The sequence below is a fragment of the Vulpes vulpes genome, chromosome 1 (genome assembly GCF_048418805.1).
Source record: "Vulpes vulpes isolate BD-2025 chromosome 1, VulVul3, whole genome shotgun sequence".
Classification (NCBI taxonomy): Eukaryota; Metazoa; Chordata; class Mammalia; order Carnivora; family Canidae; genus Vulpes; species Vulpes vulpes.
The window spans coordinates 27200773-27222756 of record NC_132780.1 but is presented as its reverse complement, the minus strand read 5'-3'; the positions used below and the strand labels follow the sequence as shown (position 1 = coordinate 27222756).

The 21984-nt window shown below is 54.4% G+C and overlaps 1 long non-coding RNA gene across 1 annotated transcript; it reads left to right on the top strand.

Moving 5' to 3' along the window:
- Nucleotides 1-507: 507 nt before the first annotated feature.
- On the top strand, nt 508-20001 carry LOC112908644 (uncharacterized). The gene is made up of 2 exons (XR_012002122.1): nt 508-601; nt 10896-20001. It is a non-coding gene; the product is annotated as an uncharacterized lncRNA (long non-coding RNA).
- The last annotated feature ends 1983 nt before the right edge of the window (nt 20002-21984 follow it).

The window sequence follows — 21984 nt, the reverse complement described above, 5'->3', positions numbered from 1 at the left end:
CGTATAAAATAATCTTATTGTGGGGCTATGGCTATTGTTTCTAACACAAATGCCAGGAACCACTTAGCAAAATATTTTATTTCAATTTTAATGGGTAGTTCTCATAATGATCAAGAGTAACACATTCAAGTCAGCCACAGCACTGTGCCAGAAGCCAGGGACTTCAAAGAGTGTTCTTTTTAGAACTCTGAAGGAACTGAAATTTCTATTTCTATTTCTCCACATTATCCAACTTAATAATTGGCAATAAGTGACTGTTGGCAGGAAGCATGCATCACGTGGCTCTAGTTCTGCTTCAGAAAAGGTCAGCAAGAGGCAGAAATGCTGGGCTCTGATCCCCTGACATGTGCTTCAGAGCACATTATGCAATGTTGCACTCCCTGATTCATGGCCACTTGCACAAGAAGTTTTTCATTACCCCAAATGCAAGCATCCTGGGAATGATTAACTTTGTGACATAACTCTCGACACACAAATATGAAAGATAAAAACAGAGCTTCAAAACAATGTGTTTCAGAAATAACCAAATGTGTTTTGGCTTCTTTATGTGTACGTGATTAACAACTGTTTTAAAGCCACTGAGTGAAACAGAGAAACCTAGGTGAGAGGTTTTTCGTTTGTTTTTTGGTTTTGGGTTTTGTGTGTGTGTGTTTTTTTTGTTTGTTTGTTTTTGTTTTTTAGGAGTAGTAATTTCTGAGATTGGTTCATGCACATACACTCTTCTACCATATTTTAATCTTACCTTTACCTTATTCTAATTTGCTGTGACAAAAATGCAGATCTATTTTACAGTGCTCTGTCTCATGACCTAAATGTTGACGATGCTGTTGGTTGTATTAAACATTTTTGGGGCCATGGAGATAGAACTGTCATATGCCCATGCGTGATGGACGGACAGTGTGACAGTTATTACTGATTTCATATGACTAAAAAGGTAAATTAAAATTCTGCGTCTTGTTAAATATTTGCAAATCTTACCAGTTGAGTGCAGTCTGAAATGCTGGTGCAGTAGGACTTTTGTCGTGAGTGGCAGGAAATCAAGCTAAGTAGCTTATGTGAAAGGGAGCCTTGTGACTCTCAGCATGGAACACAGATGGGACAGGGGAGCAGCATCCTTGGACACCACTGGAGCCAGGGTGTCAGGGCTGCAGGGACACGATCCGCTCCTTGACATGTTCTCTGCCATGCAACTTCATCCATGGGACTGGTCTTATAGACTGGCTCCACCCCGTGGCAGCTTGCAGCTGCCGGGCTCACCATTGGGGAAAAAGGGGGATTCTTCTCACTTGGCTCCATCTCAGAACTTCCTTCCCAGAGAGGCCTCTGCTGGGCTGAAGTAGATCACATGTCCTCCCTGTGGCTGTGGGAGTAGGTGCTATGCCTGGAGGGTGACTTTTCTAACAGAAGGGAGGCTGCTGTTCTGGCCCCCAAAATCATGGCAGCCATGATGGCCAACCTGGACCCAACCAGTTATCCTTGCCGCCAGATGCCCACTTGCTTGCCCTACAGCACCCATCCCGGCAGTCCACAGATACAGATGTTTGCTTGGAGACACTGCAGGGTTCTGCCCAACAGCCACGCCCATCCCTAACCCCATCCCTCCAGTCTCATCCACTGATCTTGAGGCCAAGTATCACTCCGCAGTCAGGGAGGGTCTGGCCTCCATGCTGTTCAGCCATCTCAGCACACTGTGTCAACAAGGGAGGGAACTGTTAATAAACGGAGATGAAGCACAGAGAGCTCTCTGGCTCCCAAATATTCTGTGTCAGAGAAAAGGATGTGACAGGACCTGTGGATGTCAGATATCCTTGGTTGACCCATCTGCCTTTGCCAGTCTAGCCACCCAGTCTCCTGCTGATGGGTTTCCCCCAAAGGATCAGTGGAGAGAACCTGTTTGTGGGCATCTTCATATTCCTCATGGTTCACTTTTCTTGGTGCTGTCGTAGAGGGTCCTGGAACTTGTCATGGGCTAAGGATCTCCTTAGAACCCTACTTGGCTTTTCATGGGGCTAGTGTAGGGGAGGCGGTGCATTGTCCAACCAATACCATGATTCAAATTAGTTTTGAACCTGGACTGGGAAGAATCTACAGGCTTCACCTCTTTGCAATCTTTAAACCTCAGCTTAGTGGCATCTGCCTTTGAGCAACGGGACATAGAGGGCTTAGAGAGGTTCCTAATGTACCCCAGCATGTGGCCCTGTCAGCAAGGACCTTACATTAGCCAGAGATGTAGGGAATGCAACACACTTACAGGGAAGGGGGTCATCCGATGGAGCGGTGTGGTCAGGGCAAGACTCCAAGGTGTGTGTTGGATTTTCTTATGTGGCAAGTAACACACACCCAACTTGAAGTACACTAGACCACAGGAGAGAATCGACTGAGCAGCCAGCTTCTGGGACACCTAGCCCGGTTGTCCCATCTTCTCCCACAAGCCCCTCTCCCCTGCCAGCCAGCTTCTCCATGCAGGAGGGCCCACTTGCCATCTTCCAACCTTGCCACTAGGCAGCAGGGGGATGTGACTTCCACTCCACCTGGAGGTATCTGGGAGAGGACTTGGGCCTGGGGCTGGGGGAGAGGACTCCATGCTTGGAGTGGAGAGACAAGGCAAGACAAGTCCTCTACATTTGGTTTGTAAAGACAACAGACAGCGCTGGGCAGGTATCCATGTCTGTGTCTCTAGGTTATTGGTACATTTTCTCATTCACCTCTGCACTCGCTCTACAGCCAGAACACCCGGGAAACCACTCGGTGATCATGGGATGTTTTAAATCTGTGTTGCCACCAACTGAACCTATGTGTGTGGCTTGGATTTTCCCAATTTTGTCAACCTTGTGTTTATTTTTTTTTTAAGATTTTATTTATTCATTCATGAGAGATACAGAGAGAGAGGCAGAGACACAGGCCTGTGTCTCAGAGAAGCAGACTCCATGCAGGGAGCCCAACGTGGGACTCGATCCTGGGTCTCCAGGATCACGCCCTGAACTGAAGGCAACGCTAAACCACTGAGCCACCCGGGCTGCCCTTGACCTTGTGTTGAATAGTGCTGGTCCCCTCGATAGCCTCCTAATCCATGTTAGCTATTTATCATTTTATTTGTTCACTCAGAGGGTAAGAAATGTCCAGTTACTTTCACGCAGGGCCACATAGGAGCCACTGTGTCTCTCGCACACAGAGCAGCTCCACAGTTTTCTCCTGCTGGATGGCCAGGTAACTAACACAAGGGGACCTTTCCTAAATAATGCATCCCATCCCCTAAACGACACTTCTGAAGAAGGAGGCGCTTGGTTTTCTTTTTCTCTGAACGACATAGGTCTATATGTATGTAAGTGAGGCCGGATCAGTTCACCAACAGCGCTACCAGATGGTGCCCTGAACAGCAAAAGGAGAAAGGAGAAGAGGAGGGGTGTGGGACCCCCCCCACCACCACTGACACACCGTCTTCTAACACCCTGGGTTCTGGCTCCCGCTGAAGAGGAGACCTTCTAGTGACCTGTTCCCTTGGTACTTTAGATTACTGTGACCGCACCTCCAGGCAGGTGTGATTCAGGCCACTGCCGTGCTCTGATGGGACCTCTTCCAGGACGGCCCCTTCTCGTCTTGGCTTCACTGCTCAGCGTTCGGGATCCTGTCCCCACTCACCTCCCAGACTCTGGCTTCCCCCAAGGCCAGTGCAGTGGGTAAACATTGACTTTGGAGCCGTCCTGGAGTCGGTGCAGAGGCCCAGGAAGCAGGCCCCCAGGCTGGCTGATGCTGCTTACGTGCGGGCGGCTCTGGAAAGGGCACTGACCCCTGCGGAGCTCCTTCCTGGGACGGGGCGCTGATGAGAGGGGGCGTGTTGACACCGGGTTTTAAGTGGACTCCACCGCGAGTCCCCAAGCCCCCGTGTTCCCAAGGACTCTGTACTGGGGAAGGAGAGACAGAGCATGTGCATGTCTATGTGAGCAAGCGTGATTTCCTTCTGGTAATTATTTTAAAAAACACTCAGAGAGGCTGGAAAGAGTGACCATGGGGTGGGGAGGCTTCCTTGCCGTGCCCTGGCTGGGACACACGGTCTCAATAGAGGGACACCACCCCCGGGATAGGCACACGGGCAGTTCAGTCAGTGCCTGGTGCCCCCAGTCCCCAAATCTCCTGCCACGTCCTCCCCCCACGGGGACAGGCTTATTATCTTAGCTGTAGCATCTTGCATGCCTGTCACTGACCACCTAACACACAGTTTTCCTTGCAAAGGTTCTTGGGACCCGCAGGAAAAAGGTGGTATTTAGATCTAGGTTATTCCAGAGGGTGGAACGAGCTAAGTTTAGTGGAGGTTAAAAATAGCCGGGCAGCAGGGCGGGTCAGGCCTGTGGGCTCGGGGCTGCCGGCGGCACCTGGGCCTCCCAGGGCCCCCCATGCGAGCACTGGTTTCCAGAAGGTGCTGGGCAGCTCGTTACTCATATGTCAGGTCCCCTCTCTCAGAAGGTACGTCATGCACCAACTGCATTTCCATAGAAGAGTGTGAGTCACCAGCCAGCGGGGCCTCTCTGAGCTTCGAGAAGGAGCGGGCTGCAGAGGGAAGGAGCGGCTGCCATAAACCCCAAAGCAAGAGAGCAGCCCTTTTATAGCTTTCGGCAGTGGCTTTCTGTTTCCATAGGTTAATTTTTATCTTAACAACCAAGATAAGGTTGGATGGCCTTTTTATAAGAAATCTATTTCAATACAACGGATTATTTGAGCTTTTTTTTTTTTTTGGATTTTTTTGTTTTTGTTTTTGTTTTTTAAAGCCAAGGGCATGTGCGGTGGTGCTCAGGTTATAAATAAAATGTATTATAACGGTTGTTTGATGGACGCTCGGGGCGCTCCCCGCCTGTGACGCCGCAGGAGCGCCCCATCACACACGGGGGAGGCGCAGACTGCCCCCTTTGTTCCCGGCCTGGGCGCGCCCACCCCGGACCTGTGAGCCGGAGCTCGGAACAGATGGTGATTCTCAAACCGAGTGCTATTCTGGTGCACTTACTTAGGAAAAAGATCTAAAAATAGACTTGAATGAGCATAACCTGCAAAAATAAGTTGTCAGCTTCTTTTTACTCCTGCTGGGCTGAAAACAAAGCTGTCAGCAATTTCTGGGAGTTGAGGAATCTGTGTGCTTTCTTATTTTAGAGGAAGCTTTTTCAGTAAGACCGTAACTGAGTCCCCTTAAATCTCTCAGTGTCAACACATTACCATCTGTTGTTCTAGAGGCTCGAAGTGATGAGGCCGCTCCTTGCCTCGGGGTGCTCAAGCCGGAGGGCGGGGCGGCTGCGGGGGGGGGGGGGGGGGGGGGGGGGGGGGCTGGGAGGGGCAGGTGCAGCAGAGGCAGGTCCGCCCTGTGAAGACCCTGCTCCTCAGCGGCAGGGGACATGAGGCCCGGCTGGGGGGCTCCCCTGCTCTGACACCTGTTGTGACGCGGGCTGGGCTTTGGGGAGCACAGGGCCTCCTGGCCAAGGTACCTGGTGCCATCAGATGTCTGTGAGGTGACCTGCATGCTCCCGGTGGGTGGACCCTGGACCCGTCTGAGGAGGCTAGACTCTGTGTCTGGGGGATGGAACCTCTCGGGGCGGTGTCGGGGTGCAGGCCCTGGCCCCTCTGGGACCATCTAGGCCCCAAGCAAGCGAAGGGTCCCTGCCAGGTGCAGACCCCGAATGGCACAGGGTCCGGCCAGCGTAGCACAAGGGCCCTCCCCGAGTCCCGCCTGCCTGGGGAGACTGCCCCGCATCGGGTACCCCGAACTCAGGTTTTCACCGGCGGGCCTGGTTCTCAGAAACGGACTCCTCTCGGTTCCTACTGTGCCTAACCTGTGTGCTGTCTTGGGATAATGGAAACTGCTCCAGGGCTCACCCCGTGCAGGCACACCACCCCATGCACACACACACACACATGCACACCCAAACACCCACCATGCACACATGCACACCCAAACACCCACCACGCACACATACACACACCAAGCACATACACCACACACATACAGACCCCACACGCATACTCCCTCCCACATACACACCCAAACACACACCATCCACGTATAACATACACCCCACACAGACCACACATGCATGCACACCACACACACATACATCCCCCACACCCCCAAATACTCATGCCGCATATGTCTGTACACACATACACACCCCGTACACCCACCCACACGCGCACACACACAGTGTGCCGAGAAGCGTGCTTTCTCCTGGGACGGGGTGGGTAACACGAAAACACAAAGGGACGAGGGAGAAGCCCAGGGGCAGGAGGGCAGGGGCAGAGCAAGGCTGGGCCTAGTCCAGGCGGCCCGCAAAGCGGAGCCAGGCAGTGCGCGCCAGCCGGCCAGGCCCACGTCGGGAGGGTCGGAGGCTCCGTGAATCACGGGCTCTCGTTCGCTGGTGAATTAACTCAGTTTAACCCGTTTGTGCTGAGGGGATGTTGGGTTCGCCACTCGGGCTTGCCCAGAGGCTGAGCTGGGACAGAAGCCCGCCCCAGGGAGGCTCCCGCCAGACACGGCCGGCCCGGGGCTCCAGGCTCTGGGGGGGATGGTAGTCTGTGCCCCCAGCTTCCGGCAGGTGACCCTGGAAAAAGACCACGGTGAGCTTCTGCTTGTGTCCTGACCCCACGTAGCAGTGCTTACGGCCAAAGGCGCATCAAGGGATCAAAGCTCTTAAAATATTTCAAAACAATTTAAAAGGATGCCCTCGACCAGTCGGGCTCCCAAGTGCATCGCCCTTAAAGGCAAGGAAGTCTTGGACGCAAAGGACACAGTAGACAAAACGGAATAGAGCAGGGAAGAGAGGGCTGGGGGCGGCGGGTGAGGTCGGGCTCCCCGGGGTGTCCACACAGCCCCGCAGCCAGTGCCCTGCACCCCGAGACCGAGTGCCCGGCTCTGAGCACAGAGGCCGGGACGTGGTGAGGCCGGCGCCCCCGCGCCAGGAGGGTGCAGGGCACCTGGCAGAAGAGGTTAAAACCACAGGAGAAGAGGGAGCTTCTGTCCTTCGGCAAAGCACCTTCAGGCGTAGGGATTCACCCCGAGAAGCTACGCCGGGTGTCGAAACAGACGGCTGAGGAAGGCGGGGGGACACGCGGTGCGCCCTGCAGCGGGCACGGAGCTGGCAGGGAGACATGCTGTGTGCCTGGAAAAGTGGGGCGCCCTGCTGTCAAGGGGCGTGCCTGGAACACATATGTCGTCTCGAATTTTCCCACAGTTGGGTCAGCCACAGCGCCGTAACCTGCAGGACATGGGCTTGTCGTCTTACAGCTCGGGCGCTCGGGGGGCTGGCCTGGGTCTCCCGGGGCTAAGTCAGGGTGTCAGCAGGGCTGTTGCCTCCTGGAGGTTCCAGAGGAGGATCCCGTCCCTGCCCTTCCATCTGCTGGAGGCCTCCTGCGTCCAGTGTCCCATGTCCCTGCATCCCCATGTCCCCACATCCCCATGTCCCCATGTCCCTACATCCCCATGTCCCCACATCCTCATGTCCCCACATCCCAGCACCATGTCCCCATGTCCGCATGTCCCCACGTCCCCACATCCCCATGTCCCCACATTCCCATGTTCACCTGCATGGCCACCTGCAGAGCAGCAACCACAGCCCCAGCTCTCTGCCCACCCTGCTCCTTCGCCCTCACCCCCAGCAGGGACCTGTGCGGTGTGCACGCACTCAGGCTCTCCAAAATTCCTCTCTCCATTTTAAGGCCAATTAGCAGTCTTCCCTTCATCCTAATTACCTTCCTCTGCTACCCCAGCCCCCCTGGGTCAGAAGCCTGGAGTATTGACAGGTTCCAGAGGGTGAGGACTCGGACATCTTCAAGGGGCCGATATTCTTCTCACAGCAATGTGCTTCTGCACGTAACCAGCCAAGAAGAGTTCTGGGCACTGTGTTGGCTTTTTCCTTCCAGCTTTACTGGTTCCCTTTCACTCCCATAACCCATTGTCTGGTTCTTGGCGTTCGTTCTAAATACTCAGTAATTCACTCATTATCTGTCATTTCATACTGTGGTTTTTCCATTTCTATCTTCCCGATTGACCGGGAAGGACTAGGAAGCCCGAGTGCAGTTCTGTTATTGCCGTGTAACAAGCTGTCCCCAAACTGGGTGCTCACGACACCACCACCTGTTCTCCTTGTGGTTCTATGGATCAGGACTTGGATGGTGCTCAGTGGGGCCATGGGGCCCTCTGCCGTCCCCAGGGCCTGTCCCTGGGGGCCCTCAATCTGTCACATGTCCAGCCAGGTCCTCCAGGAGGTGTGGGAGAAGGTAGATGCCCAGAGCCTCATACGGACCGGGCACAAGAGTCTCAGAAGAGCCTGTCCAGTTTGAAGCAGGGAGGAAGTAGGCGCTAGGCCCTGTGAGCCAGACCAGGGACTCGCCAAGACCGCACTTGGACGTAGCACATGCTGACAATCTGGTGGCTGTGCTGTGTCCCCAGCTGGGGCTGCCTCTGGTCCTCGGTGGCCCCCTCGTGTGTGCCTGCCTGGGAAGCCTGCACCTGGCATGCTGACAGGTGCAGAGGCAGGGCGTGCACCGTGTGCAAGGCGGGCCAGGCCCCTTGGTCCTTTGAAACCTAGAAACAACGACCCAGGCCACGCCCCACAGTCTGAAGAAGGCAGATCCCGCCCCTAAGTTGTTCAGGGCCCTCGACTCCCCCAGAGAGGTTCAGTCTGTATGGACCGCTGTCTGGGTCCAGCCTAGGTGGGCTGCTCCCTGCCCTACCCCCCACAGGTGTGCACAGGTGACCTTGCTCAGGTGTGCAGTCTAGGCTGATGCAGGGCTGCCTTGTCACTGCGTAGCTGCTGGGGGTGACCCTTGTGCCGCGTCCCTGGCCCGCTGGGACCCAAGGTTGCCCCCCCGCCTGAGAACACAAGGGCCTCCGAGCGGCTGGAGTAGGGGTTGATGTCAGAACCTGTACACCTGCTAGTTCTTAAAGGTTCTGAGGCCACGTGGCCTCCAGGGCTCCCCAGCGGGGAGCTAACCTCTTTCTCTTTGCTGTGGCCCCCATGTGCTCCTCGTTTTCTGAGCAGGGAGCGTTGTCTTTCTGTTGATTGCCTGAAGACCTGACACCCACCCCCCAACCCCAGCACTGCCCTCTGTTTCTGTGGGCGCATCCCAGGGCTCCCCGACATAGAGGCTGCCCTCGACCTGGGCTCTCGGCCGCTGCTGGTGATGCAAGAGCCATGCACCCTGGAACCGGTGCTACCAGAGGGCGTCCCAGGGCCCCTGCCCCGGCCCGGACAGTTCACATTTATTTAGCCACGAGACGAACAAGCGTGCATTCCTCCAGTCGATTACGTAACGCAGCATCTGAGGCTGGGACGGCGGGCGGGCAGGTGTTCTGGGTTGAACTTGAGACGCCGTTGGCTGGCCGGGCGGCGAGGCGGAGCAGCTGTCCCCACGCCTGTGCTTACGTTCGTGGCTCTGACACCGTAGTAGCACTTGGACGCTCAGTAAATCTCATGAATTATGCAGAAGGCACTCGCATTCCCATTTTGGTGGCAGCACCGGAAAGTAGGAGGCCCAGGATCCTGGGAGCCAGAGCCCCAAGGGACGAGGAGAGGCAGCCCGAGAGAGGCCAGACCATAGGCTCCAGGCGGACAGCGGACGCCGCGAAACCAGGCAGATGTGCCTTTTTCCTAATTTTAATCAGGACGTGGGCCGGGTGTCTTCCTTCTGCGTTTGAAACCTGCGTTTGACAGCTCTTGGCCGAGGATTTTGTCAGTGTCCCCGGGGGCGCTGTAATTCCTATGAAACGCGGCCCGATTGCGTAAGGGCGAGGTTCCCGCCGCTCCTCCCTAGGGCCCGCTTACGCCACCCCTCGGAGGGCAGGGGTGGGGGGACACCGGGGCGGGAGACCTCCCACAGCCCCGGCTTCACCCTTGAGGGAAAGGCGTCACCTCCTCCAGTTTCTGAAGTAGTCACTTGAAACGTAGAAATACTTCTAAAAAGACAAAAAAGAAAGTCCGAAACGTCCATGCTCGGCCATTTGAAGTGTTGGATGGCGGCCTTGCCCCTCGTGTTTTGGGCTGGGCGTCCGGCCAGGATGGTGGCGCTGTGGGTTTCGGAAGCGGGTCCTCTGGATTCGGATTTGCTGCCTCCTGGCCGTGGGACCTTAGGTGGGGAGGTCGCTTGGCTACTCGCTGCCTCGGTTTCCTGATCCGAGGAGCGGAGAGAATAGCAGTCACCCCCTGGCAGGATCGTGGTGAGGTGGCGGCACACCCAGCAGTGCTGTCCAGATATGTACCTGCGTCACCCTCACCATCACCCCCGACTGCTCCCCGTGCTCCCAGAGCACACACGCGCACGCCCACCTGCGGCAGACTCGCACACTCGCATACCCACACGTGTGCACTTGGACACTCACACACACACACACCTTTTCCCCCAGAAACAATAGTGTCGTGCACTCTGGACGGGCCTGTGGCTGGCTCCCCGGCACCTCAGAATAATCATGCACGTTTTCCCCAGTCGGCGACACAGCCTTCCTCGCGGGGCTGCCCTTCCTCGTAGCCGGTGCTCTCCTGGGGGACGTGTGGGTTGTTGCGAGGTTTCGCGGCCGCACGTGGCTGGCCCCGGGTGGAGGACGCACACTGCTGAATCTCCCGGATACTGCCGACGGCTTGCTCTGATTCGTGCCAGGCCGCCTTCCCCACCGACCGCGGGGCCTCGATTTCTCCAGCTCCCCACGGCGGGTGATGCGGCCCCGGCCCTCTGCTAGCCCTGTCATTGAGAAAGGTGCTGCCCTGGTTTTATTTTGCATTTCTGCAATTATTATTTGTGTGACGGCCTCTCCTTTATCTTGTGCAACATGCGAGCACTGTTGTGAGCAATGTCAGCATATTCTTTGGCCTTTGCAGTTTTTTTTACAGCAGATTCCCCCCCCCCCTTTTTTTTTAAACAAACAGGAAAAAAAAATCCACCTATGGATGATCTACAACCTACTCAAACCTAAAATTTGCCAGGTTAGCACACATGATGTAAAGAAGAGGTCTGAACTTGGAAGCTTAATATCATTGCCAACAGTGATATTTGTGAAGTGCTCAGTTGACAAATAATCAAGTATGAAGTCATTCATCCACCAAGCGGTCACCGAACACCTATCACAGGAGGGCCGGTGTTTTTCCGCTTTGTGGTTACATCAGAAAACAAATTTTTAACGATCCTGCTGTGTGGAGTTGGTGATCTATCCTGACTGATGAGGAAGCTGGGATAAGGGCTGCGGGGCCCAAGGTGGCCGCTCTGAGCCGGAGCCAAGGATGGGCCATGGGGGTGGGGCCCTAATGGAGGACACATGGGGCTGGGCCGCAGACCCGGCCAAGGACCTGGCCTCCTGATGGCCGTGGGGTGGACCGTGTCTCAAGGCACCCAAGCTCTTCTCCACGCAGGTGGGAAATGTAGCCCGAAGTGGCTGCCCAGCTCCTGATGCACACCTGCCCTGATGCACACCTGCCCCGATGCACACCTGCCCCGATGCACACCTGCCCTGCCCCCCGGCCTTGCTGAGGGTGGGCTCTGAGGGTGATGTGTGGGGCACCTGGCCTGGCACCCACTCATCACATGCTTGTTTGAAGGTGTGCACATGCAGCCAGCATCCTTAGCCTGCTGAGTGTGACCAGGGCGGAGCAGGCCGCCCCGGGGACCTGGGCCTTAGCTGGCAAGTTCGCAAGCCACCTGGGGCTGGCCCTGGGCTCTGGGCTCGCAGTGGAAAGGACTGCGGTGGCTCATGAAAGGACTGTGGTGGCTCGTCCCTGGCGGAGGCCCACGCCTCTGCCCCCAGCCACTGTGGCCAGGAGAAGGCCCTCGTCCCTGGGCCCTCTGGTCACGGGCAGGGCCATCTCAACCTATGGAGCTGTCACCGTACAGCGTGGCTGGGGAAGGGACATGATCATCCTCGGGACGTCCTCCCCTCATCCCCCCAGACATGAAAGGAACACACAGGTGCCAGCGATACCCAGCACAGCAGTGGCCACTGTAGCCTGTAGGGCCACCAATCCTGGGCATGGCGAGTCCCAGTCCTTCTGTCGCAGAGCCCGTGCTGCTGAGGGTGCTGGGGGAGTGCCTGGGCCTCTGAGGGAGGCGGTGCGCGGTGCTGGTCTTGTGGCCAGAAGCCTGGGGTCAGTCCCTCTGGGCTGAAGTCAAGGTGTCTGTAGGGCGAGTTCCTTCTGGAGGGGGCAAGGCAGGATCCACGTCCTTCCTCCCCCAGACCCTGGAGGCTGCCCTGGTCCTCGGCCAGAGGCTCCGCCCCCCAGTCATCTTCACACAGGCTGTGGGCCCTGCTCCCAGGATCCGCCTTCCTCGCACCCCCTTCTCGCTTTCCGCCGTGAGTTCCCTGCTGTAAGGACGCCCCCTCGGATGACCCTTAACCTCATCACATCAGCAAAGCCCCTTTGCCAGATGAGGTGACCCCCCCCAGGCTCGGAGGTTAGGACGTGGATGTCTTCGGGGGCCTATCCGGCCGACCGCAGGACAGATGCCCCTGCGAGGACACCCCTGGCTGGGTGCTGGGTGGGGCGGGGTGCTCTGGATGGAGAGTGCAGCACTCACCACCCACGAGTCCAGCTCCTGACCCACGGCCGGCCTGGCCCAGGTTGCCCTGGCTCCTTCCAGATTGCACTTCACGCTCCGCAGAAGCAGCCTGACCCTGGACCCCCAGTCCGTGTCAAGTCCCCAGTGGGCCGTGGGGGCTCAGCCTGCCCAGATGTCTTCTTTCCCGGCCCTTCCTCCCCGCCCACGCTTTAGCCACTGGCAGGAAATGGTTTCCCTGCCACGCTCCGTGGGGACCACGGCTGGACACACCCTTGTCTCTGTCCACCTGTGGTGTCCCCACCGCCACAGGCTTGCCCCACCTCCTCGGTGCAGGCAGGCAGCGGCCAGGGGGGCAGCGTGAGGGACGGGGCTGCCCCTGCCACGGGGCACAGCACAGGGCTTCTCAGACGGTGCCAGGAGGCCGGAGGCGCCCCAGACCGGACACGGGAGTGACCATGGATCGTCCACGCGGCGGCTCATTGGATCTGCGTAGCTTTACATCCACAGTGCAGATTTCACAGCGATGCGCCCTGACGTCCCTCTGTTGCAAACAGGCCGGCCCTGTGGACAGCTCTGCCATCCACACACCCTGGGCAGCAGCAGGGACTGGCTGCCTCTCCTGAAATGCCACCGTGGCATGTCCCCATGCCCCCCTGAGGCCCCGGCAGGTCCCAGAGGCCCATCGCATGATGGAGGGCTAAAGGGCAGGTGTCAGGCGGGGCACCTTGCAGGTGTGGGTCCCCGGACACAGGCCAGTGTCCCTGCCCCCCAGTCCTGTCCACTTTCACCCTGAACGGCCTGGTTCTCCCTTCCTTGGGGGCTGTTTAGCCCAGGGTGGAAAGGAGCAGGGGCCACTGAGGCCAGAGCCATGCAGCCGGGGCCTCGGCCAGGGGGCCGCCTAGCGGGCTCCAGGGTCGTCCCAGGCCGGGCCCCAGTGGCTGCCCGTGCTCTGCTGGCCTGGGTGAGCCCGGGTCGGCCCTTGGCGTCCTTCCTCATTCCGCCTGAGTTTGGTTCCCTGCTTCCCCAAGCTGCCCAGCTTGGAAATTTCCCTGCAAACCACAGAAATCCTACCTGGCTCATTTCCTGGCAGACACACCTGCAGCCAGCCTTGCCGAGCCCTGAACTGCTCGTTTATCAGGAGATCAAACATCACGCTGAGGTCCGCCAGGTATGGGGTCACCCTGGGAAATGGAAGGGACAGAGGGTCGCCAGGGCTCAGGGCAGTGGGCACAGGTGGCAGTCTGTTACCTTTGTAGAACAAGACCGTGCAACAGGCAGAAAACAGAGGCGCTCGCCCATGGCTCTGTGACCCCGCGCTCCCCACGGAGATGGTGTGGAGAAGAAAGAGCCATGTCAGATCCAGTCGTCCCCACAACCACATTTAAGTGGCGCTTGAGGCCGACTGGGAACAACAAACTAGCTCCAGGTGCTCTTGTAAGATTTGAGGTGAGCCAGGGCCTCCCTGCTCCCGCCTCCTGCCGAGGACCCCGCCACTGCCCCCGACCTCCCCCACTCCAGGTGCTGTGGGAGCTCCCCCAGTCTCCCTCATCACCCGTGAAACCCTTGGGCTGCTCTGTCATCGCTCCAGGGATGAGGTGGCGGCGGGTCACCTGCCCATGCCCCCACACCTGGCATGACTTCCTGAGACCCCAGGCCCTCGGCGTCCTAGGAGAGCACGGGGTGTGGGCAGTGGGGCGTGCACACGCAGGGACGCATCCACTCACGTCTGTTCTAGATACCCCCCGTGTCATCGGCAGTCGGTTACCTACTCTTCCCCCAGAACCCGTCCCACAGCAGAGCATTGCACTCCGTCCGTGCGGAGGGACCCATTTGGACTAGAATCTGGGTAAAACATCCTAAACCTGAATTACTAAAGCTGTGCCCGCACCGGGCAGTTGCAGTGGCATCAGGTGGCCGCCGGGCTTCCCAACCTCATCTCCGCTAGGACATGCAGGACATGCAGTGGGCAACCCGGGCCTCCAACCCTGGACCCCGCTGTGACGGTGTGGGCAGCTCCCCGCTGCGTGGACGGACCTGGTCAGGTTCTCATGAGCCGCTGGTGCTGTCACACTGCGGGCCACACAGTCCTCTCTCAGAGCCCGGGTCCCAGATTCCCGATAAGAAATGTGGTCACTATTGGTTTTTGGCAACCGTCGTGTCCCTGTCTCTGGCTGCAGGCTCCTAAGGGGGTGACCCCAGGGAGGTTCGGCACAGGGACTCCCAGGCAGCCCGGGGCCCCCGACAACGTTCACGCAGTGGAAGTCTCTGGCACAGCCGAGCCCTGTGTGCCACGTAACACCCTGCTTCTGAATAACCGGTGGAGAAGGTTCTTGTGTGTCACTATCGTGGATCTCCGGAGCCAGAAGGTCACTTAGCTACACAGTGGAAACCACACTGAGAGCGTCTGTCAAAATAGAACTTGCAATGCTTTCTTCACAGAGTTCTCTTCCACGCATTAAAAAAAAAACCCCTCTGCGCCGCAGGCCAGTTACGGGGAGCGCAGGCCCATTCCCCTCTTGAACTCCTCCATGCCGTCCTACAGTTTCCTTCCCGACACGCAGCTTTTCTGGGGTCCTACTTACTATATTTGGATTTCTGCGAAGCCAATAATGTGGTTTTCTGTGTTTCTTCACTCAGAATTAGCTTTGTTTTTCATGTTTTTTTTTTCTCTTAAAAAGATGATTTGTTACCAAACATGGCAAGCTCTGAAGAGGCATCATGGAATGAAGTTTAATATTCTGATGTCAGGAGTTGAAGTTCATGCTCATTGGCTGAAGTTTGTTGTTTTTCTTGCCATGGGGCCAGCAGACTCTGAGACTTTCATGAAAGCTACCCCGTTGACTTTACTGCTTTAAAAACAACCCTTTTCTTCGGGGGGAGGGGGGAGTAATGTTTTATAATATTTTGGTGTTGATGTTATGCTTGTCTCAGAAACACATTGGGATGTGTTCCTCTGTCTCTGCTTCCTGAAAGGATTTGCCTATATTATTGGTCTTATTATTTCTTTGAATATTTGACGGGTTCACCAGTGAAACTGAGTAGGCCTGGAGTTTCCCTAGTGGGAGGGTTTATGATGACGAAGCCAGGGTCTTTAGTGAATACAGGGCTCCCCACATTTTCTCTTCCAGCTTGTCCAAATACTGGTAAATTATCTTTTTCATGGAATCTGTACAGTTCATGAAGTTACCACGCTGGTTGGCATAAAGTTGTTCATGAAACTAGCTTGCTGTCCTTTTACTATCTCTCATACCCACAATGATAACCAGTCTTTCATGCTTGATATCAATGGCTTATGTCCTGTCATGATTTTTGATCTTGACTCGTCCGGGTATCACTTTACTTCGTTTGTTGCTTTGAAAATGCTGGGATTTCGCTTTGGAATTTCTTGGTAATGTTTGTTTTCTGCGCTGTTAACTTCTGCTCATCATTATTTCTTTCCTTCTGCTTCCTTTGTGCCTAGTTTTCTTACTTGCTTTTGTAGGATCTTGAGAACGACCCTGAGATCATTGACCTCAGACCATTCCCCTTTTGTATCATAAGCATTGAAGCTATGGTTCTTCCTCTAGCCACTGCCTTAGCTGCACCCCACATATTTGGATATGATGTATTTTCACTCCCACTTAGGTTTGAAATATTTTCTAAATTATTTGCAACTTCCTTTTTTGAAACATACGTTATTTAGAAGTGTGTCTTTTCGTTTCCAAATATTGGGGTTTTTCCTGGATATCATTTGGCTATTGATTCCTTTTTTTTTCAATGTTTTGCTTAAATTCAATTTGTCAACATATAGTATAACACCCAGTGCTCATCCCACCTAGTGCCCTCCTTAGTGCCCATCACCCAGTCACTTCATCCTTGGCTATTGACTTCTAATTTAATTCTGTTGCAGCCAGTGAATCTGCTTCATATATTTTCAAAACTTTTACATTTTTTGAGACTTGTATGTGTAATTTTTTCTGTGTACTTGAAAAGAATATGTAATGATGTATTAATAACAGGTTAAAGTTAATGGTGATGTTCAGCTCCTCTATGTCTACTGATTTTTTCTAACTAACTGATAAATTGCTGAGAGAGGAAGGTTAACGTCTCTTACTGTGATTGTGCAATTGGTTTTTTCTTTTAAAAAACTAAGCAAAAAAGTGACTTCTTTCATCTGATAAAGGGCATCTGTGAAAAACCTAGCACAATACTGTATCTACTGTTGAAATATTGAATACTTTCTCTCTAAGATCAGGAACCTGATAAGGAAGCATGCTCACTCTTATCACTTGTTGTCATCTCACAGAGAATCTGTGTCTATAAAAACAAGAAAAAGATATAAATTGTTAGGGGAGAAGTTAAACTGTCCATATTTAAGCATGGCATGATTTCACGGAAAATCTCAAGGAATCTACTACTATAAAGCCACTAGTATAAGTTGTAGGATTTAAAGTTAATATACAAAAATTAATTGTACATGTATATAGCAGCAGTAAACAATTGAAAGATGAAACTTTTTAAAAAAATTTGTTTATAACGCCAAATGAAATAATGAAAAACACATGTAATAAAGGATGCTCAAGTCCTGTTCATGGAAAACTATAGAACATTTTTGACAGAGACATTTAAAAGGACCTGAGTACGTGGAGAGATGTACCATGTTACTGGACTGAGAGACCCAATGTCATGGAGACACCAGCTTTCCTCAAATTCATCTCTGGGTTCTAGATTCAGTGCAATCCCAATCAAAATTCCAGCAGAGTTTTGTGTAGAAATTGAGAAGCTAGTTCTAAAACGTACTTTGAAAATACAGTTGAGCCTTGAACAGACAGGTTTGAATTGCATGGGCCTGCTTAGATGCATATTACTTTCCAAGAAATACAGGACAGTCCTATAAATATATTTTCTCTTCCTTATATTTTCCTTAATAACATTTTCTTTTCTTTAGCTTACTTGATGGTAAGAATACAGTGTGTTAATACATCTAGCCTACACAATATTGTCTTAATCAACTATTGGTGTTATTGGTAAGACTTCTGATCAGTAGTTGGATATTAGTAATTAAGTTTTGGGGGAGTCAAAAGTTCTATGTGGATTTCTGAAAAGGAGGTGGCATCCCCAACTCCTACATTGTTTGAAGGTCAACTGTATAAAGGATCTAGAATAGTCAAAGCAACTTTTAAAAAGTTGGAGGAAAGACACTTCTTGAGTTCCAGAATTCCTGAAAGCTACAGTAATCAAGAAGTGTGGATATACGGATCAAGGGGACATAACCGAGAACCACACATAAGGAGTCAATCGATTTTTAACAAAGACAGCCACTCAGTTCAATAGGGAAATGAGTTTTTTAAACAATTGAATATATATAGGGGGTAAAAACAACCCTTCCCCTGCTGTATACACAAAATTAACTTGAAATGATCATAGACATAAAACTCCTTGAAGAAAGTCTTTGCAATTTGTCTGTTTTTGCCTAAGGCACCATTTTCAGTTTGTGGTACAGAAATCCAAGAGGGTCCCGTGGCCTGGATCCCCCCTGACATCACTCCCAGGGCTACGTCACTTTGCACAGCAAAGGGATTTACATCAGTTGACCTGAAAAATAGGGAGATTATCTGGGTGAGCCTAAACTCATCGCAATCTTTTAAGATCCCTGGCTGGTCACAGAAGGGGATGTTAGAGATGTGATGTGAGGGGGATGGGGGTATCTGTTGTTGGCTTTGGGACAAGGACCTGAGAGTGGCTTCTAGTTCCCTAGAGCAGTTCCCCTTTCTCCTCCCGACAGCTGGCAAGAAAACAGGGAGTCCAGTCTAGAGCTGCAAGGCACGGATGAGCCTGGAAGTGGTTCTTCCCAGGGTCTCCCAACCAGAACCTGGACTTTGTCTTATGAGGCACCTAGCAGAGCAGCTGGCCCACCCGCCTGGATGTGTGGGCTACAGAGCTGAGAGCTAGTGAACAAGTGTCTGAAGCCGCTGTGTCTGCAACTGTCATGAGTGGGAGAACACTAAGGGATGTGGCGGTCCTATGACTGTGGCACTAAACCATTTAATTTGCTCCTGTTTCATTGCTGTTTCCTGAAACAATGAGTATTATTCTTTTTTCTGTTTTTTTTTTTTTTTTTTTCTCTCTCTCCTTTTTTTGGTATGGAAAACCTCTAGTTTCCAAGCTCTTGCTGGTGTTTAGGAAAATGATGGCTCATCTTCTTAGAGATGTCCTGTCAATCCCAGCAGCTCTGGGTATGGCCCCTGGGCCAGTGGCAGCATCGATGCATTTGGAAGCGTGTTAGGGACTCAGAGTCCTGGGGAGCCTCTCAGGCCCCCCAACATGAAAGCATGTTTCAGGTAGACCCCCCTGCCAGGCACTGAAGGTTCTGAAGTGTACCCCACCTTGCCCTGAAGTGTGGCTCCTATGGGTTCTAAACCTAACGTATCACCAGGTGGCCAGGTCGGCCATCTAGACCTTCCCCCATTGTGGTGGCCCTGGCTCCTGCCTCGGGGTCTGCGTCTCTGGTTTCAGATGTAGGAACTTCCACTCCAGTTGGCTCTCCTCTTGGCCTGCAAACCGCCTCTGGGACTCGTGCCTCTGACATGGCACCGAGCAGCACCTATGCCTTGAGGTGCCCACTTGTCACCACTGGAGTGGGACCTGCATGCTCCAGCTACTCTCACTGCTCCTTCTCAGGGGAGTCCAGTGTTGCCCGCTTGCAGCCATGAGCATCGAAGGAGCTCCTTGGAAGAGAGTGGCATGTCCACTAGTCGCCAGCTGCTGGTGTAGACATCCGTTCTCTCTGTCAGTCTGAGACAGCAGAGCTGCTGTGACTTCTCTGAGACCATGGAGGGTGCTTCTGCTTCCCCCCTAGAGGCCCTGGACGATAGCTGGGTACACCTTCACCTCCGCACTGCAGTCAGCCCAATGGGGATTCTGGAGCATCTCTGGTAGAAGCTTATCTCTGCCAATATCTTCACCATCTTCCCTCTGTCCTCCCACAGACTGCTCATCCCCAGGGAAATGAAACTCTCTCATTGCCTCTCAGGCCCCTGTCCCCCACCCTTGTAGAGAGAGACACCAGGTGGAACGCAGAGCAAGATGGGCAAAAGAGAAGGTCAGGGATCAAACCACAGGGTGGTTTCTGCTTATGCAGCAGGAAGGCGGGAGGGGAGGACGGTCTGAAGAGCCCAGGGCTCTAGGAATCCTGCAGGAGGGAGCATTCAGGGGTGGGGCAGCCTGCTTGCACTTGGGCTGGTTTCTCTTTCTGAGAAATCACTACCCCCCATCTCACCCCTGGAGATACTACTTCTTCCAGGAAGCCTTATCTGGAATTTCCCATCAGGACTCCCAGTGAAGTGTCCCTGAGATTCATGTCCTTAGTACTTTGGTCATCCATTGCAATGCAAAATCACTCAGAATGCAGTGGCTTAGAGCAACCATTTAGTTTTGCTCCCAATTCCACAGGTCAGGAATTTGGGAAGGGCTTGTGAGGTGCTTTCCCTTACGGTCTGCCCTGCAGGTGCGGTCATCCGAAGGCTCGACTGAGCCAGCCATCCAAGGTGGCGCCTGGCTGGTGGTGCTGGCAGCTGGCTGGAAGCTCCGGTGGGGCTGTGGCTGGAATACCTGCACCTGGCCTCTCTCCGTGCCTGGAGCCTTGAGGGCAAGAGTTCTAGGAGACACAAGCAGGAGCCTCAAAGCTTGTTGTCACCCAGTGCAGAGCTCCCAGAAGCCACTGATCTTGTGTTTCCATGGGCCACACAGGCCGTGCCAGCCAGCCCAAATACAAGGGAGCAGTTTGGACTCACCTCTTAGTGGAAGGAGCCACAGAGAACGCGAGGTGGTGTTTCCTCCCTGACACATGGCCCCGTGTCCTCCCCACCATGGTTCTCCACCAGACACAGAGGGAATGAGTCAAAATACAATTCGACAAAAGTGGGGGAGAGGCAAGATTGGAGACAAAGTAGCCTCGTCCATGTGATGTGTGAATGTTGTGTGTGCATGGAGGGCATGAGGTGCACGCAGAGTCATTCAGTGTGGGGTCAGCAGGCCACGGCAGTTCTTGACTTAAAGAGCTGTGAGCCTCATTCATGGAACTGTATGGAGCGGCAGCCTATTAGGAAAAGACGTCAGTGAGCCAGTGGGGCCACAGCACACAGGCACGAGCAGGAGTTGGGGTGGCTTGCTGGTCTACCTGGGGAGAAGCTTCTCTAAGCTCCTTAGGCTCTGGCCCTGGCTCCTGACAACACCACTTATCACAGAGGCACCCTAGCCCTCAGCCAGAAGGGCGTCTTTGAAACAAAGGTCATACTGATCTTGTTTTAGGAAACCATCTCTCTTGTCAACATGCAGGCAAGAGAAGTTTCTGCCATCCTCAGCTCAAAATTTTATTTACAGCAAAATGTTGATTTACCCACAAACATCCTGCTTTGCTAAATATACCACCCAGCTCCTCGAACAGGGCTGTGGTTTTAGAGCATGGCTTCTGCCCTCCGTTCTCAGTGCTGGCATGTTGTGCCGCGTACCCTCTCCTGTGGTCACTGCGCACTAGGGGAGGCGAGTGGGCTCGCTCTCAGCGCCGGCCTGCACGACATGGAGCTGCAGGACGGGCCGAGGTCTGATGAGTCTGATAGAGGACTTGGCCGGGGCGGAGGACCCACAGGACGTCAGGTGCCCACTGCTGGGCACAGCCCACTTGCTGAGCATCTTCCCCCTCTTGCGGAGGGTCACCCGGGGTATACTCTGCTGCCAGGTCTCTGTGGCCAGAGAGGGGACTTGGAGCTGACGCAGGCAGAAGGGAAAAGCCTGCCCTCCCATGACACGGCTCCAGAGGCCTGGGCCCCGGGGAGGGAGGGTGCTGTTGTGGGGGGTGGGCTGGGGGTAAGCCTGAGCTCCAGGAAGTGGCCAGCGAGGCCCCTGTCCCTGTCACCCTTGTAGACAGAGATACCAGATGGGCCGCAGAGCAAGATGGGCAAAGGAGAAGGTCAGGGATCAAATCACAGGGTGGTTTCTGCTTACGCAGCAGGAAGGCAGGAGGGGAGGACGCTCTGAAGAGCCCAGGGCCCTAGGAATCCTGCAAGAGGGAGCATTTGGGGGCAGGCAGACGAGGTAGAGGAGTTCTGACCCCCCCCAGCACAGGTTCCCCATCCAGTTCGTCCCTGGAGGAACCACTGTGTGACACCTGCCACACCTGCACTTGGGACGTCTCCTTTGCCTCAATAACCCATGGTTGCAGGCAGCGGAGGTGGGGGAGGCCTGTGCCTGTGCCCTCCCCTCCCCCTGGTCCCACCCAGCACCCTGAGGCCCACCGCTTAGCTGCGCACAGGGAAGGAGGACGCCCGCAGGCAGGAACACAGTGACACATTTACATAGTGGGGGCCACCACGGCCGCCTGGCTGGGCAGGGGTGCGGGGGGGATGGGGCGCAGGTGCAGTGCTGGCTACCCGCGGGGACAGCAGGGCCCGCCGAGACCCGGGCACACGGTGGCTTTTCTGCGGCTTCAGC